Genomic DNA, 15,726 nt, shown 5'->3' with positions numbered 1-15,726 from the left:
AACCCACTGGGCACACACTGGTTGAATCAACGTTGTTTCCACATCATTTCAACAAAATGAAGCTGAACCAACGTAGAATAGACGTTGAACTGACGTCTGTGCCCAGTGGGAATCATGTTTTTTCTTTGCTCAGGACTAGCTACCCCAGCTCCATAAAACCCTTTATATTTGATCACACTCGATGGAGATAGGGCAGACAACTTCACTCTCTCAGACAGGTGGCCAAAATATCTGGAAAACTTTCCCCTCCATTTAGCTGTCCTCCGCACCGCTTGCTTGTGGCCTGGCAGAAATTGAATATCAGTGGCTTGTTTACTTTAGACCCTTTATTGCTGACTCTTGCAACCCAGTGCCAAACGGTGGTTCTTCGCCCCACCATCCGCCTGCTTCCTTTGCATAACATATTTCACACATTAATGTTCCCATTATAACCCTCCAAAGCCTCTGTGTCATCCCGTTCAAAAGTTTAAACACACAGAAGCCTATTAGGCTTGTATGTATTGACACAGAAGGTTTCTATCTAGCCTCTGATACTGTCTGACCTACTTTCTGTTCATCTAACCAGCAAGCCACGTTGATGAAGAGACTAAACCAATTTTTGCTTGATATGTTCTCACAACGCAAAGCAAAGTAGCGTTAATGTATATAGGGTTAGTGTGGTACTGTAGTACGCAGGGTTTAACACAGAAAAATGCCAGCCTAAGATAAAGCCTGCAGTTAATTCCTGCAGAATTCTCCTTAGCTGTCTGCCTCCCCTCCTGAATACTTGACATTCCCTAGTCTGTGCAGAGCCTCATATTATGTAGCATCAGCACAAGCAGGCCTGGCAACTTATGAATAGGGTCAGTTAGATTTCAAATATCTTCTGATGAAAAGAGGCTGGAGCTGTGGTCGGAGACTGGAGCAGCTCCCGGCTGTTCTACAAAGGCAAGTACTTAGTCCTCCACAAAACCGGAGATAGAGTGAGGGGGAGAGAGGATGACAGGGAGGGAGAGAGAGAGAGAGAGAGAGAGAAGAGAGAGAGAGAGAGAGAGAGAGAGAGAGAGGAGAGAGAGAGAGAGAGAGAGAGAGAGAGAGAGAGAGAGAGAGAGAGAGAGACTCAATAGCATGTCTGATAAGCCCTGTAAAATGTCAGGCTATTCTACAAAGAAACAGGTGTTTGGTGGTTAAAGGTTTCAGGCAGAGGGGATGATGGGATAATGGGATGTTGACATTCATGGATGACAAAGGGGGGACTGTTCATGGACATTACGTTGTTTTAAGGGAAAACATGCACAGAAGATTAAAGAATAAAGAGCCAAAGAATGATGAAAGCTATGAAATATTTTCTCATTAATATCCCCATATCTTGATTAGAATCTGTCAAATATTTAGCCTTGCCTTGGTACATATCGCCAAAATATGTCTCCCATGATTAACAATACGGTTTAGTAAGGATGGTTTAGTAAGAATTGTAGTTAGGATCGTAGTGTTGTTGGCAGTAGTTTTGGTCATAAGTAGTCTGTTTGAAAAATGTAAACAAAAAAAAATGTCTATCTTCAAATTGAAATCCTTTTTTTTTGTATGACCCTATGACACGAGCTGCACAGAACAGTACAGTGAATTAAGTCATTGTTTTGTGTTTGAGGGTGGTCACATAATCTCTAGGTCCATAAGGAAACTGAATACATTGGAACCTTCTGCCCAGAGGTGAAACATTGCTGTTTTTAAGTGTCACGTGTTGACAGGTGAAAGGCTTTACCTTCACAGATCATTTAGCAAAGGTCTTCATCCATGTTGTTGTCCTCTTACTACACTCTTCCATTTTTTTTTACTGTGTTTATGTTGCAAATGGACCAGTAAATGTTAGTTGAGGTGCTTCTTGCAATATTTCTAGGGAAAACCCTGCTTGGAATGCAACTAATACAAAAACCCAGATCACTACACAAAATCTGTAGTGGTGCAGCAACAGTAATTATGCTATTCCAAATACGTGAATTTGAGAAAATGTAAAGTCATGTCAATTACGGATGGTGTCCAGACTGAGAGGAATGAAAACAAGTTATCAGGCTGGCCTCTTAGCTAATGCTAGAACAACAACAATCACTCCCTCCCCAAAGTTCAGAGTGATTATACTTCCAGCTGGGATAGCTAGCACTAGCTATGAAGAACAGTGTGACCAGGATGTACACAAAATGGTTTCTGGGGCACTGCTCTATCCCCTCTGTGTCTTTTACTGTTATCTCTCAGGAGTGTGTTCAGATAATTAATGGCAATCCTTCAACTGCGGTAACTGCCACCAGGCTAAAAAGGTAGCAGCTGGTAGGCGAGAGGTTTGCTCCAACCGCTGCTCCCATTAATGTGGCATGGAAACTTTGTTTCAGGCATCACCGCAGCGTGTTTACGACTCACGATCTCTCCCAGGAGGTGGGATATGGACGGAGTGAACAGAAATTAGCTGTCTATGAAACCCTGTGGATATGAGTCAGCAAATACTTGCTTTCAAGTTCTCGAGTGGCACAGTGGTTTAAGGCACTGCTTCTCAGTGCTAGAGGTGTCACTAGAGACCCTGGTTCAATTCCAGGCTGTATCACAACCAGCTGTGATTGGGAGTCCTATAGGGTGGTGCACAGTTATCCAGGTTTGGCTGGGGTAGGCTGTCATAGTAAATAAGATTTTGTTCTTAACTGACTTTCCTAGTTAGATAAATAAAAAGACAGTAATGGTATATGCAGTGCCTGTACCATAAACAAAATAAGTCCTGTGGGTTTCATCTTTTTAAGATGTTTTCAGACTAGAGAATAAGAGCGTGATGTCACAAGGTTGTTAATTTGTCTTTTTCTGAAAGTGACATGGTGGTCCATTTCACCCTCTAAGATGTTTTTGCAATGGTTGTTCATTTTCACACTCCTTACGGGCATTTGGGTAGTGTACTTAACTTACAGTCATGCAAAAGGACTAGACAGATCATAAAAACAAGATAACAGATCAAGTGCATTTTCATCACAAGTTCAAAGGACTGAAATCACCCACTACCAGCCCCTCCTCCTCACCACAAACCCATTGAAATGTGTTTGTCTGATTTCTACTGAAAGCCTTCAATGAACCTGAAAGCGACTTCCAAAATTATAAATAACCTCATTACTCCATCTGATGCATGATGGGAAAGTGGCCCGACATGCACACATCCAATCAAAGTCTCTGGAAAGATCAAAGGTGTCTGAGGACACTAATACAAATCTCTGAGGATTACCACCGGATGAAACCTCACAGGAATTTCAGCAGCTCTGAGGTTAAATCCTGAAGTGAAATCCAGTGATGGGGGGAAAAGGAAACTATACAATAATAACTTAAACAGTAGGTACATAAGGTTATTTCTATAATCATGTTATCTCTATAACTTTGATTATAATTTCAGAAATGTTATTGTATGTTATTAAGCATCTGTATTTTTTTTTTTAATTGTAAATATTAGGGTTGTTGGTTGTTGTGTGTGTTTCCATTTTCTTCCCAAACAAAGCTTTCCTCTCTATTCCTTCCGTAGACCAGAACTTTTAACTTGCTACCAAATATCTTCTGAAAGGCAAACTGAACATCCATCAACTACTAACTTGTCAATTCGTCAGAGATGAACCAACACCATGACAGTAAAAACACTGTTGTTAGAAACATTAGACTAAGAGAAATTGTTATTTTGTTCTCCACTTCAGCTGTCAACATCAATTGAGTGTACAAAGGAGCATCTGTGTGCCCTGGAAAATAGAATCATGCTCTTTTTATTTTGGGACAACAAAGCGACAACAGATGGATTTCAGCAAACATTGTGTCATGTACATGCTCGGAGACTGGCTTCTATTACATTGACTTCCCTGACACTTCAGACAAGACATTTGTTAATTTTGTCAACAAAAATAGTAACTAAAATATTTGACAAACACCAATGTTTCAGTGGCAATTGACGAGACTTTAACTGACTAAATAGTCCCAGAAAAAACTACAGCTAAATGAAAATTATTTTTCATTTCAGTTGACTAAAAGGAGACAAGACAAAGCTATCTCTTTGACTAAAATCTGACTGCTAAATGGAATAGACGAGAGATTGAGAGCTTTTCAGTGATAAACATAATTAATACTAGCAGCACAGATGTGTGCAGCACAGTTCTGTTCAGCAGTGGGAAGGACCCCTCACACCTGGCAAACACAGCCTACATCAGCTGGTGAGCTGGGGGGGAGCAAGCAATGAGTGTGGGCAGACATGCAGACAGCTCCGCTCTGGCTCTGCTTCCGATTATAGCCTCCACATTGCGCAGGTGACTCTCTTGCTCACCACCAGCCTTCTAGTTAGCTACCCTTTCCCTGGTTAAAAAACACAAGCTGCTTTACTAAATTAAAAAGAATAGCGGTATTAAGTTTAATAGTAAAACAAGAGTCTAGCTATGTTTTTCTCTCTCTTGAGTAGGCTATAGAAAAGTAGGCCGTATTTGAATTTGTAGTCTCGTTCAACCCTCCCACTTTTCCCACTGCACTTCATATACATGTTCTGTAGCCAACTTAGCAAAGTCTCCCTCTTTTCCTCAGAGAATACGGCTTGATTCTAGCTCTTAGGCTACCATTCAAAAGACATGACCCATAATACCAGCGCTACATTTTCTGGGAAATTATGTGAGCGAGGGACTGAGGTGCAACACATACTACTTTGCCAATACTTTGCAGCACCATCTGGTGGTGGTGGTGCCTCTCTCTCTCTCTCTCTCTCTCTCTCTCTCTCTCTCTCTCTCTCTCTCTCTCTCTCTCTCTCTCTCTCTCTCTCTCTCTCTCTCTCTCTCTCTCTCTCTCTCTCTCTCTCTCTCTCTCTCTCTCTACTTATGTGTTTCTGTTAGTTTTGTATGTTATGTGTACATGACCAGATAATTCTTATATAATATTATTCTTATATGTGGTTGTCATATTTCTGCTGTTGTGAAGAGAATGGGATGTTATGCAGAGAAATGTGTTGGTAGGACAAGGCTATGTATGTATGTGCACATGGAAGTTTTATGTTTACTATAGGTTAATGAGGCAATACAAGTGTGATGTGACTAAAATGTGACTAAAATGTAAGGGCATTTAGTTCACCAAAATGGCCCACTGTTTTCAAATTTTTGACAACAGCTAGATTAAATAATTCAACTGACAAAAATGTGTCTTAATTAGATTTTTGTCAAAATGACTAAGACTAGACTAAATCTAAAAAAAGATAGCCATAATTAACACTGAGACAAACAGATTATGCAACACCCACCTCATAGACAATACAAGATTGAAGGGCAGTTCATCGTTTTAGGGGAAATTAAGAATACTGTAGGTAATGTATTACAAATACTTCACAATGCATGTAAGTTGGATTTATCGATACGGGAACAATATGACCCGTTTTTTTATGAGAGGCAAAAGTGTGCCAGCATACACTGAGATGTGTGCAGAACCGATTCCCTCTCCACCACTCCAAAATCCACACGCCTCATGGAGGGAATTGTGCACTCGCTCATCCGTAAGAGAACCCCCAATCGGCAGTCTGGGCTGCTGCACTATCTAAGTTACAAGTTGTGACAAGCCCTGATGGCTCCTGACTCTCAGGCCAGGGTATTTATTAGAGTCTATTCAGCTCCATGTCTTGCAAAAATAAACACAGTGCCAGGCAGCAGCAAAGTGCTGACAGTGAGAATAGTTTCCAGGTTGGAATAAAGCAGTCTGAACTGCCCTAGGATACCGCAGCTAAGCGCTAACCCCGCTAGCTCTGCAGAGCCCCAGCCCTCCACCCATCCTTTCCAGTTGACTTCAGGTGCAGTCATTTGCCGAATAAACAGTTGTGTCAATGCTGCTGGAGAGAGAGAGCAAGAGAGAGACAGAAAGAGACAGATAGCATAAGAGAGAGAGAGTGGGAGAGAGAAAAAAAGAGAGAGAGAGAGAGAGAGAAGGAATGGTGTCTGCCTGCCAGAGAAGTTAATGAACAGGAAGGCATGAGTGTTCCAGTGATGGAGTAGAAGAGAGAAAAGAGTGAGTGGTTCAGCGAAAATGTTAAAGAGCAACAGCCCCTTCAAAACCAACTTCTCATTTAGAAAACAGCCTATGTGGCATCAAAATTTGTCAGAAACATTCTACTATCAAAAGTGTAAATAGGATAATTTTGGTCATAAAGTCAGTCACCTCCAAAACAGAATGCATCACAGCGTAAATGGAGGTTAGGTTGTAACCTGCCCACATGCCCACAGCTGGCAGCTCACAAGAAATCATCAATTCGGAGTGCAGCTGCATGCGACCCAATCGTAATGCCTGTGGTAAATTTGGGTTGACATTGGATATTACACAATGCACATGGGACAATATGTTAAAATTCCAATAGCTCCAAATTACAGTGACTTAAAAACATCAAACCTCCTATAAATTGTAGTAATCCATATGCAAATATTAAAAGCATTTAATGATGAAACTAAAATGTGTGCAACATTAAAATATTGTCTCATTTACATTTTGTCATTTATTGACCTGGAGATAGGCTATCCAAAGTCAACCCCCCCCCCCCCCCCCCCATTGTTTCTGACACCTTTATCTGAATCCCACAGAATCCTTACCTTTCTAGCGATACTAAACATGTGTTTGTAGGAGTTATAGTTTTGAAACCGAAATGTACTTTATGCGGGTAGCGGTGCCTAATCCTGCTGGAACAGGATCCGGCACCTCTCTGTTTTTGACTGTTTCGTTACGGAACATATTTGGCCGGATCCGATACCTCTTGTGGCATGAACAATCATTTTCACTTTTTGCAATGAACAGAATTTGAATAAATGCAATCAAATTCATTCAAATTTCCTCTTCGTTCATTTGTGAAGAAAGAAAAGAAAATGTGAAAAAGTCGCTTTTCAGCCCTGGCCTGATATTCTAAGAGTTGATTCAGGTTGGGCCAGACTGGGCTTATGGTTTGTGCAACATTGTAACATATGTTTGAGACCAACTCTTATCTTTCCAGCATTGCACATAATTAATTTCCTTATAGAATAATATAAGTGTGAAGGGTCCTGCTAAAAAAAAAGAAGACTAATGTCTGCTCAGTAGGCTACCAAAATATTTGATCAACTTCTAAATATTGTTTTACAAATGAGAACCTCTTAAGGATCCGCCCCTTTTTTTTCAATGTTCACCTAAAATGACATACCCAAATCTAACTGCCTGTAGCTCAGGACCTGAAGCAAGGATATGCATATTCTTGATGCCATTTGTAAGGAAACACTTTACAGTTTGTGGAAATGTTAAAATAATGTAGGAGAATATAACACATTAGATCTGGTAAAAGATAATACATAAAACATGCGTTTTTTTGTATTTATTTTGGAGCATCATCTTTGAAATGCAAAAGAAAACCCATAATGTATTATTATTATTATTGTTTTCACTATATATTTTACCTCTTGGGGATGTCATTCGAAAACATAATGTTAAATTTCACTGCTATGCGGATGACACACAGCTGTACATTTCAATGAAACATGGTGAAGCCCCAAAATTGCCCTCGCTAGAAGCCTATGTTTCAGACATAAAGAAGTGGATGGCTGCAAACTTTCTACTTTTAAACTCAGACAAAACAGAGATGCTTGTTCTAGGTCCCAAGAAACAAAGAGATCTTCTGTTGAATCTGACAATTAATCTGGATGGTTGTACAGTTGTCTCAAATAAAACTGTGAAGGACCTCGGCGTTACTCTGGACCCTGATCTCTCTTTTGAAGAACATATCAAGGCTGTTTCAAGGACAGCTTTTTTCCATCTACGTAACATTGCAAAAATCTGAAACTTTCTGTCCAAAAATGATGCAGAAAAATGAATCCATGCTTTTGTTACTTCTAGGCTGGACTACTGCAATGCTCTACTTTCCGGCTACCCGGATAAAGCACTAAACAAACTTCAGTTAGTGATAAATACGGCTGCTAGAATCCTGACTAGAACCAAAAAAATTGATCATATTACTCCAGTGCTAGCCTCCCTACACTGGCTTCCTGTTAAGGCAAGGTCTGATTTCAAGGTTTTACTGCTAACCTACAAAGCATTACATGGGCTTGCTCCTACCTATCTTTCCGATTTGCTCCTGCCGTACATACCTACACGTACGCTACGGTCACAAGACGCAGGCCTCCTAATTGTTCCTAGAATTTCTAAGCAAACGGCTGGAGGTAGGGCTTTCTCCTATAGAGCTCAATTTTTATGGAATGGTCTGCCTACCCATGTGAGAGACGCAGACTCAGTCTCAACCTTTAAGTCTTTACTGAAGACTTATCTCTTCAGTAGGTCCTATGATTAAGTATAGTCTGGCCCAGGAGTGTGAAGGTGAACGGAAAGGCTGGAGCAGCGAACCGCCCTTGCTGAACCTTGCCGGTTCCCCTCTCTCCACTGGGATTCTCTGCCTCTAACCCTATTACAGGGGCTGAGTCACTGGCTTACTGGTGTTCTTCCATGCCGTCCATGGGAGGGGTGCGTCACTTGAGTGGGTTGAGTCCGGGGGTATCATCGGATGGGGCCACAGTGTCTTCTGATCCCTCCTGTCTCAGCCTCCAGTATTTATGCTGCAGTAGTTTATGTGTCGGGGGGCTAGGGTCAGTCTGTTACATCTGGAGTATTTCTCTTGTCTTATCCGGTGTCCTGTGTGAATTTAAATATGCTTTCTCTAATTCTCTCTTTCTCTCTTTCTTTCTTTCTTTCTCTCGGAGGACCTGAGCCCTAGGACCATGCCTCAGGACTACCTGGCATGATGACTCCTTGCTGTCCCCAGTCCACCTGGCTGTGCTGCTGCTCCAGTTTCAACTGTTCTGCCTGCGGCTATGGAACCCTGACCTGTTCACCGGACGTGCTTGTTGCACCCTCGACAACTACTATGATTATTATTATTTGACCATGCTGGTCATTTATGAACATTTTAACATCTTGACCATGTTATGTTATAATATCCACCCGGCACAGCCAGAAGAGGACTGGCCACCCCTCATAGCCTGGTTCCTCTCTAGGTTTCTTCCTAGGTTTTTGGCCTTTCTAGGGAGTTTTTCCTAGGGAGTTTTTCCTAGCCACCGTGCTTCTTTCACATGCATTGCTTGCTGTTTGGGGTTTTAGGCTGGGTTTCTGTACAGCACTTTGAGATATCAGCTGATGTACGAAGGGCTATATAAATAGATTTGATTTGATTTGATTATTCCAGCCCAGGCGCAATTTAGATTTTGGCCACTGGATGGCAGCAGTGTATGTGCAAAGTTTTAGACTGATCCAATGAACAATTGTAATGCTGTTCAAAATGTTGTGTCAAGACTGCCCAAATGTGCCTAATTGGTTTATTCATATATTTTCAAGTTCATAACTGTGCACTCTCCTCGAACAATAGCTGGTATTCTTTCACTGTAATAGCTACTGTAAATTGGACAGTGCAGTTAGATTAACAAGAATTTAAGCTTTCTACCAATATCAGATATGTCTATGTCCTGGGAAACTGTCTTGTTACGTATAACCTCATGCTAATCAAATTAGCCTACGTTAGCTCAACCTTTCCGCGGAGGACCCACCGATCCTGTAGAGGTTAACGCACAATCAAACGTGCTGCTACAGTATATGCTGCCATATGCTGCCAGCACGCTCACAAGTGAGCCACTCTGGGCGGCCGAAGCAGCACGAGGCAATTTACCGCGTGCTAGTGTACACCAGCCGTAAGTCTAGACCATCACTTATCGCGGCCTGTCTGTAAGGGACAGATCCAAATTTACTGGGGAGAAGTGGCTGGTCCAACTCAAGGTGTCATAAAAATTAAATGCACCTCCCTCCCCAAAATATATTTCTTTTTCACATGGATCTCCCCTTGTACTGTAAAATAAATTGAACACCCTCCCGCTCATAGAATTAGCTCAAAATAATGTTTACGACCAAAAATAACAATAACTGTAGCGACCCTGTATTTATAAACGTGGATATCAATTTTGCCACTTCAGCATGCTTTTATGGCACTGACGATGCCATGCAGGGCTAATGACCAGAGAAAAGCTCACTCTCCCTACCTGTTTCATTAAACTACAATCAGAGCTAGCTGCAGACAATAATCAGCTAGGGGGAATCAGATTTTCAAAATGTTGATACCATAGTTACAATTAAATAAAATATATGCAATGAATTTTCCACCAACAGGTTTCTGTGCCAATGCACCACACAACCAATAAACAAAGTATACCGACTATGGGCACTTCAATATCATGGTTTGCGTTTTCAACATCACAATAAATAGACTATGTCCATCTCAACAAACAGAAAATACATCCGTCTGTACCTTGTAGACTTACCCAGTACTGAAGGCTTGGCTTGACAATCTCCGAATGTCATTAAACTTTTGTTTTGTAACAGATGTCTCTTTCCATTCATCAATTTTATTTGTCAGTAAAAAAATACATATATACACAAATATTTTTTAAGTGACCGGGATTGCGTAATAAAGTCAGACTTATTTCCATTGTGGTCCTTATTTGTTTTACATAAATACATATACAACTACATAGATACAGACACATTACAGAGATAGAGACTTAAAAATGATCAAACTCCAGATGAGTATGAGGGGGGAGTTGAAGTACAATTCGTACAAGCTTGTTTGGCTGGTAGCTTATTCTTTAGATGCTTGGGGCTGCTGGTGAACCATGATGTGCAGCATAATCGAAGTGGCACTGGACTAGCGCACTTGCCAGAGTCTTTAGGGTATCGATAGCTAAGTTTCCATCCAACTGGCAACATATTTTCCTGCAAATATTTTAAATACACCTTTTATTTATGTCAGATGGCTACTGCATCTGTCATACAGATATAGATGTACAGAATGAGGCTAATTCGTATATTTTCAATCAGAATATTTTGCATAAAGATAAGCATTATATTGTTTGATTATAGGAGTATGTATTGTAGGCCTGAAACAGACTTCCTCACCTGAAGTTGAACTGTAGCCATATCATAGACCTGCAGTAGCTAAAGCTTAATAATCGCCACACCCTACCAAACCTTCACAAACGTTTCGAAACTTTATTAGAGTAATATCAAAAGTAAGTCAAGCCGCTGTTCATAGGGAAAATACGAAAAGAAGAGCACATGTAAACCTGGGGGAAAAAATCCACTACCCTCCCGTGCCTAGTAAAAAAACTACACAACCCTCCCCAAAGCAAAAGAAAAAGTTTGACAACCCTCCCCTATTTTGGACCACCCCTCCCCCCAGTAAATCTTGTTTGATAAAATATAGATTTTGGCCTTTACTACTAAAGCCCAAAGAAACGCAATGAATAACACATTCATAAATGGCAAAAAGGACAGTCAAATAAATAAAAAGGACAGTCAATAAATCATAAGAAACAAGGTTTTGAAGTGTCTGTCCTAAATCTAGGAGATATAAAAAAAGTCAGGATATATTTTATTTTACAAATATTTAACCCCTTTTTTGGATAGGCACAAAACTACCTTCAGACTTCCATCGTGTTCGTGCAAATCTCCCCTTTCCATAGAGTGGTCATAATAGTTTGACCATAGAGTGGTCATAATAGTAGCAACCGTTCGGATGCTACAGACGTTTACCTGAGAAGACCTGCTACCTTTAACCACAGATGCGAAAGTGTGACACTGGCAGAGGCTGTAGATTGAGACGTATCCAATGCAAAAAACAGATACTGTATCTCTAGCTTAAACTGACTGATTTTCATTGGAATGTCTTGTTATTTAACTTAAATTGACGCACCGGCGTGTCAATCGTATCTAGGGGGTTGAACTCCAACCCCCTCTGTTGGCATTTTCTAAACAATGCTTAATTTATAAATCTATAGGTGCCGGAAACAAAAAGTGAGTGCAAGAGCAGGGTGATCTTTGGAGCTCTGAGGTACTGGAAACACATGAGAAAAAAATCACATTTTCGAACATTGCATGCATATCATCGAATTGGCATAGAGCAGTAGAGTAGAGGCACTTACAGAAGTTGCAGACATAGAAAACTTTTTAAGTGATTTCCGACTTTAGTGAGTACAAAACGACTGGGAAATCGGCAAAAAACGAGCTCCGACTAGGAATATTTGTTTTGAACGGTCATCCAAATAGGAATTCCAAGTCAGAAACTTGGGCCTTTTTCTAGAGCTCTGACTTTCCGACGTGAAGATGATCTAACATCATGGTTTGACCTCGTTTTTTCATAGTTCCCAGTTGTCTTGAAAGCACCATAAAACCGAACAAATGATCGAAAATACAGGCTACTTTGACACTGACAAACTGAGAATATGAGATGAATGTAAATATCAATAGCTAGGCCTAGGTGTGTGGAGACACGTATTGTAGGCTACAGTATGAGGAGGAAATTATTGTCCTAAACATGCTTTCCAGTTTCACTGACTCATCCAATGATGTGCAGCTCACTTGCTGGTGATGGCCGATGCGCTAGTTCCAAAAGCCTATCTCTCATATGTTTTACTTTGTAAACAAAGTTCATTCGAGTTGCCTCTTCATTAAACTGTGCGGGTCAATCTGACCCATACCACAATGGACATCATTTTTTTTCAGCAAAGCACAAGGGTTAATGTATGTTTTGCTATCAGTGTATCAATCAAGAAGAACTCAACAAACCTGCTCATGAAAAAAAGCATGTACCAAATCAGGAGATCCTTTCTCATACTGACTTATGTTGATATCATACAGGTATTGACACTATACAGCTAGGTAGCAAGAGAAAATGGGACTGAGACAAACAGCAATGGATCCGGTGGTTTTATGACTTATATCTCTACCCAGCAAATGGCATAGTGCTTCATAGCTGCCTTGCACATTATTTACACCTCTTTTTATTAGGGCAGCTCTGACACATGGTGCTGGTGATTGATGAAAGCTCTTATTCACTCGGTTCTATGGGGTATCCAAAGTGGGCCACAAGCTTTGATTTGGCAGAAAACCTGAGGACACAGAAGGTAATCGGGTTTACTGCCTTTGTTTTTATTCCCAATTAGGAGCAGAAAACGATAAAGTAGAAAGCTAGATTAGAGTAGACGTTTGTCATAAGGCTGGTGGGAAGATGAATGAATGTATTATGTTTTGGTTAATCATGTCACATCACCTGGATTTTAACGTTTATTTAAAGCTTTTTCATCAAACTGTCCCCTTTTCTTTTTATGTAAAATGGTCCAGCACCATCCGCAGACAATTGCATACATTTTTGGTCTAATTCTAATTTCTGGAAAAGTCTTAAAATAAATGTTAAAATCTAGGTCATGTGACATAATTAACCAAAAGACAGAGCCCTAATTATGAGGACCTAGAGGTGAGGCACATCATTGTTTGATGTCACCTAAGCCAAGTACGAAGGCAAATAAAAATCTTATTACAATAATTGGGTTGACCTGGGAGTCAACATGCATCCAATTATTTATATTTTTAATCACATGCAATGTAAATCCCTACAACCGAAATCTAAAATGCTATTCAGTCATGACTGGAATAATGAATTAATTGGAGAAAAAATAGCAAACATACCATTTATGTTTACACACTTAGTCTGCCTTTGTCAACATCCTAGCTATACCAGAAATGACTTCCCTCTGCAAATCAAACATACACTCTGAAAAAACAGAAAGTGTGAAAGTGTGAAAGTGTAAAAGGACCCATTTAGAATTCACCTGGCAAATGTGGGGTGAAATAAATGCGAAACTCTGGAGCTCTCGAGCCGGAGGGACAGTCTGTTGGTGAAATCATGGCCTGAAATCCAGGAGAGATGCATCCTGAGATTTGTGAATGGATTCTGTTTTGGACCTTCTTTTAAGGGTCGAATACTGAACACTTCATCCACTTGAGTCTGGAATTCCTGAAGGATTCTAAGATATTATAACCTTTCAGAAATGTTATAAGATCAGGCCTTGGAAGGCTTCAGGATCGGTGGGTTCCCCACGGGACGGTTGAACTAACGTAGGCTAATGCGATAAGCATAAGGTTGTACGTAACAAGAACATTTCCCAGGACATAGAAATATCTGATATTGGCAGAAAGCTTAAATTCTTGTTAATCTAACTGCACTGTCCAATTTACGGTGGCTATTACAGTGAAAGAATACCATGCTATTGTTTGAGGAGAGTTATGAACTTGAAAAGTTATTAATAAACCAATTAGGCACATTTGGGCAGTCTTAAAACAACATTTTGAACAGAAATGCAATGGTTCATTGGATCCGTCTAAAAATTTGCACATACACTGCTGCCATCTAGTGGCTGCCTTCCAGTGGCTGGAATAATACATTATGGCCTTTCTCTTGCATTTCAAAGATGATGGTACAAAAAAATACCAACATTTTTTGTTTTTTCTTTGTATTTTCTTTTATCAGATCTAATGTGTTATACTCTCCTACATTCCTTTAACATTTCCACAAACTTCAAAGTGTTTCCTTTCAAATGGTACCAAGAATATGCATATCCTTCTTCAGGGCCTGAGCTTCAGGCAGTTAGATTTGGGTATGTCATTTTAGGCAATCATTTTTTTTTAAAAGGCCCAATCCTTAAGTCAAAACCCCATTTTATTTCCAATTACATGTATTTTGTCCTGAACTCCTTTGTCTTCCTAAGGGACAATGTCTTCCAAAGGGACAGACCTACCGAAAATGATCAGAGATATTACTATTCAATCATTAAATCTCGCCCTCAGATTTGATTAACAAATACCAAACATCTCTTTCAGCCCAAGCGTAACTTGTACTGTAAATAAAGAAAAAAATTATGAACACATTCTCTTCAGAATCTCACCTGCTCTAGGCAGTTTCCTTGGTGTTTTGTGTAGGCTGCATACTTAAGTGTTGCCCTGTGTTGCTACTCTGTAAAAGCTTCATAGCTGGGAACAAAAGGCTCATCAATGTTCAGCCGGCACTCTATCACTCCTGTCAATCCTCCCTGCTGGAGAATTTCACTAATACCTCAATGCGTTCCCTCGGTGGGGTAGCAGTAGTGGGTCATGGTTTTCATCTCTATTTTGGGTAGCCATTTTAGAATTTTAATGACTGGATATAATTTAGGCATTGTGTAATGGAATCATGGCTGTTCCATGGGATCACTGGGGGATCCTTTTGATGTACTGTTTTAGTAAACACACTTGATTGGTTTGGGTTGAAAGCTGTTTGGGTTTTATCTAATATGAGTTGAATGGCCTCATTGAAAAATGTTGTGTTTGTCTGTAGCATTTTGTGTTTCTTAGAAGTATGCACAGTAGCTGATTCCTGAGGCAATCTCACCACAGGACCATACAGAAGGGTCCATCTTTTTTGTGAGGAGCATTAAGAATCTGGTTTGAACCAGCTACCATACTGCTCCAACGGTTGTAAACCTGGAGTGTTCTTTAATAGCCATGCAGGCCATCTAAAAGCGAAGACATGGGTTTGGATTCTGTGGGTTCTGTGAAGGTCCTGTGAAGACCGACAGGACATGAGTCACCAGCTCTACACTAGGGATTGTAGATGATGACAATCCTTCTGGATGACTCTATGCATTTTGATCACCACATGGGCTTCTGGATCCAAAGGATCTAATGTGTGTTGAAGTGGCCTGAAAATGGCTAACATGGCTTATTGAGAACACAGGCTCTGGTGAAAAGGACCTCTACCACAACATGTTAGCATTAAATAGTCATTGTAATTAACATCTGCATCCAACTTTCTTCCCACCAACAACTCCCCTGTGACCACTTATTATTGTCACGCAA

General features: G+C 40.4%; 1 long non-coding RNA gene across 1 annotated transcript; it reads left to right on the top strand.

Annotated features, from left to right (window-relative positions):
* The first annotated feature begins 1,070 nt into the window (after positions 1-1,070).
* LOC145858029 (uncharacterized) lies at positions 1,071-10,484 on the top strand. Its single transcript, XR_014378786.1, has 2 exons — positions 1,071-3,336; positions 8,715-10,484. It is a non-coding gene; the product is annotated as an uncharacterized LOC145858029 (long non-coding RNA).
* Positions 10,485-15,726: the final 5,242 nt, after the last annotated feature.

This window comes from Salmo salar, chromosome 09, assembly GCF_965601325.2.
Source record: "Salmo salar chromosome 09, fSalSal1, whole genome shotgun sequence".
In the NCBI taxonomy this organism is placed as follows: domain Eukaryota; kingdom Metazoa; phylum Chordata; class Actinopteri; order Salmoniformes; family Salmonidae; genus Salmo; species Salmo salar.
The sequence above is the reverse complement of the archived record's forward strand: the minus strand, read 5'-3'. Positions and strand labels throughout refer to the sequence as shown.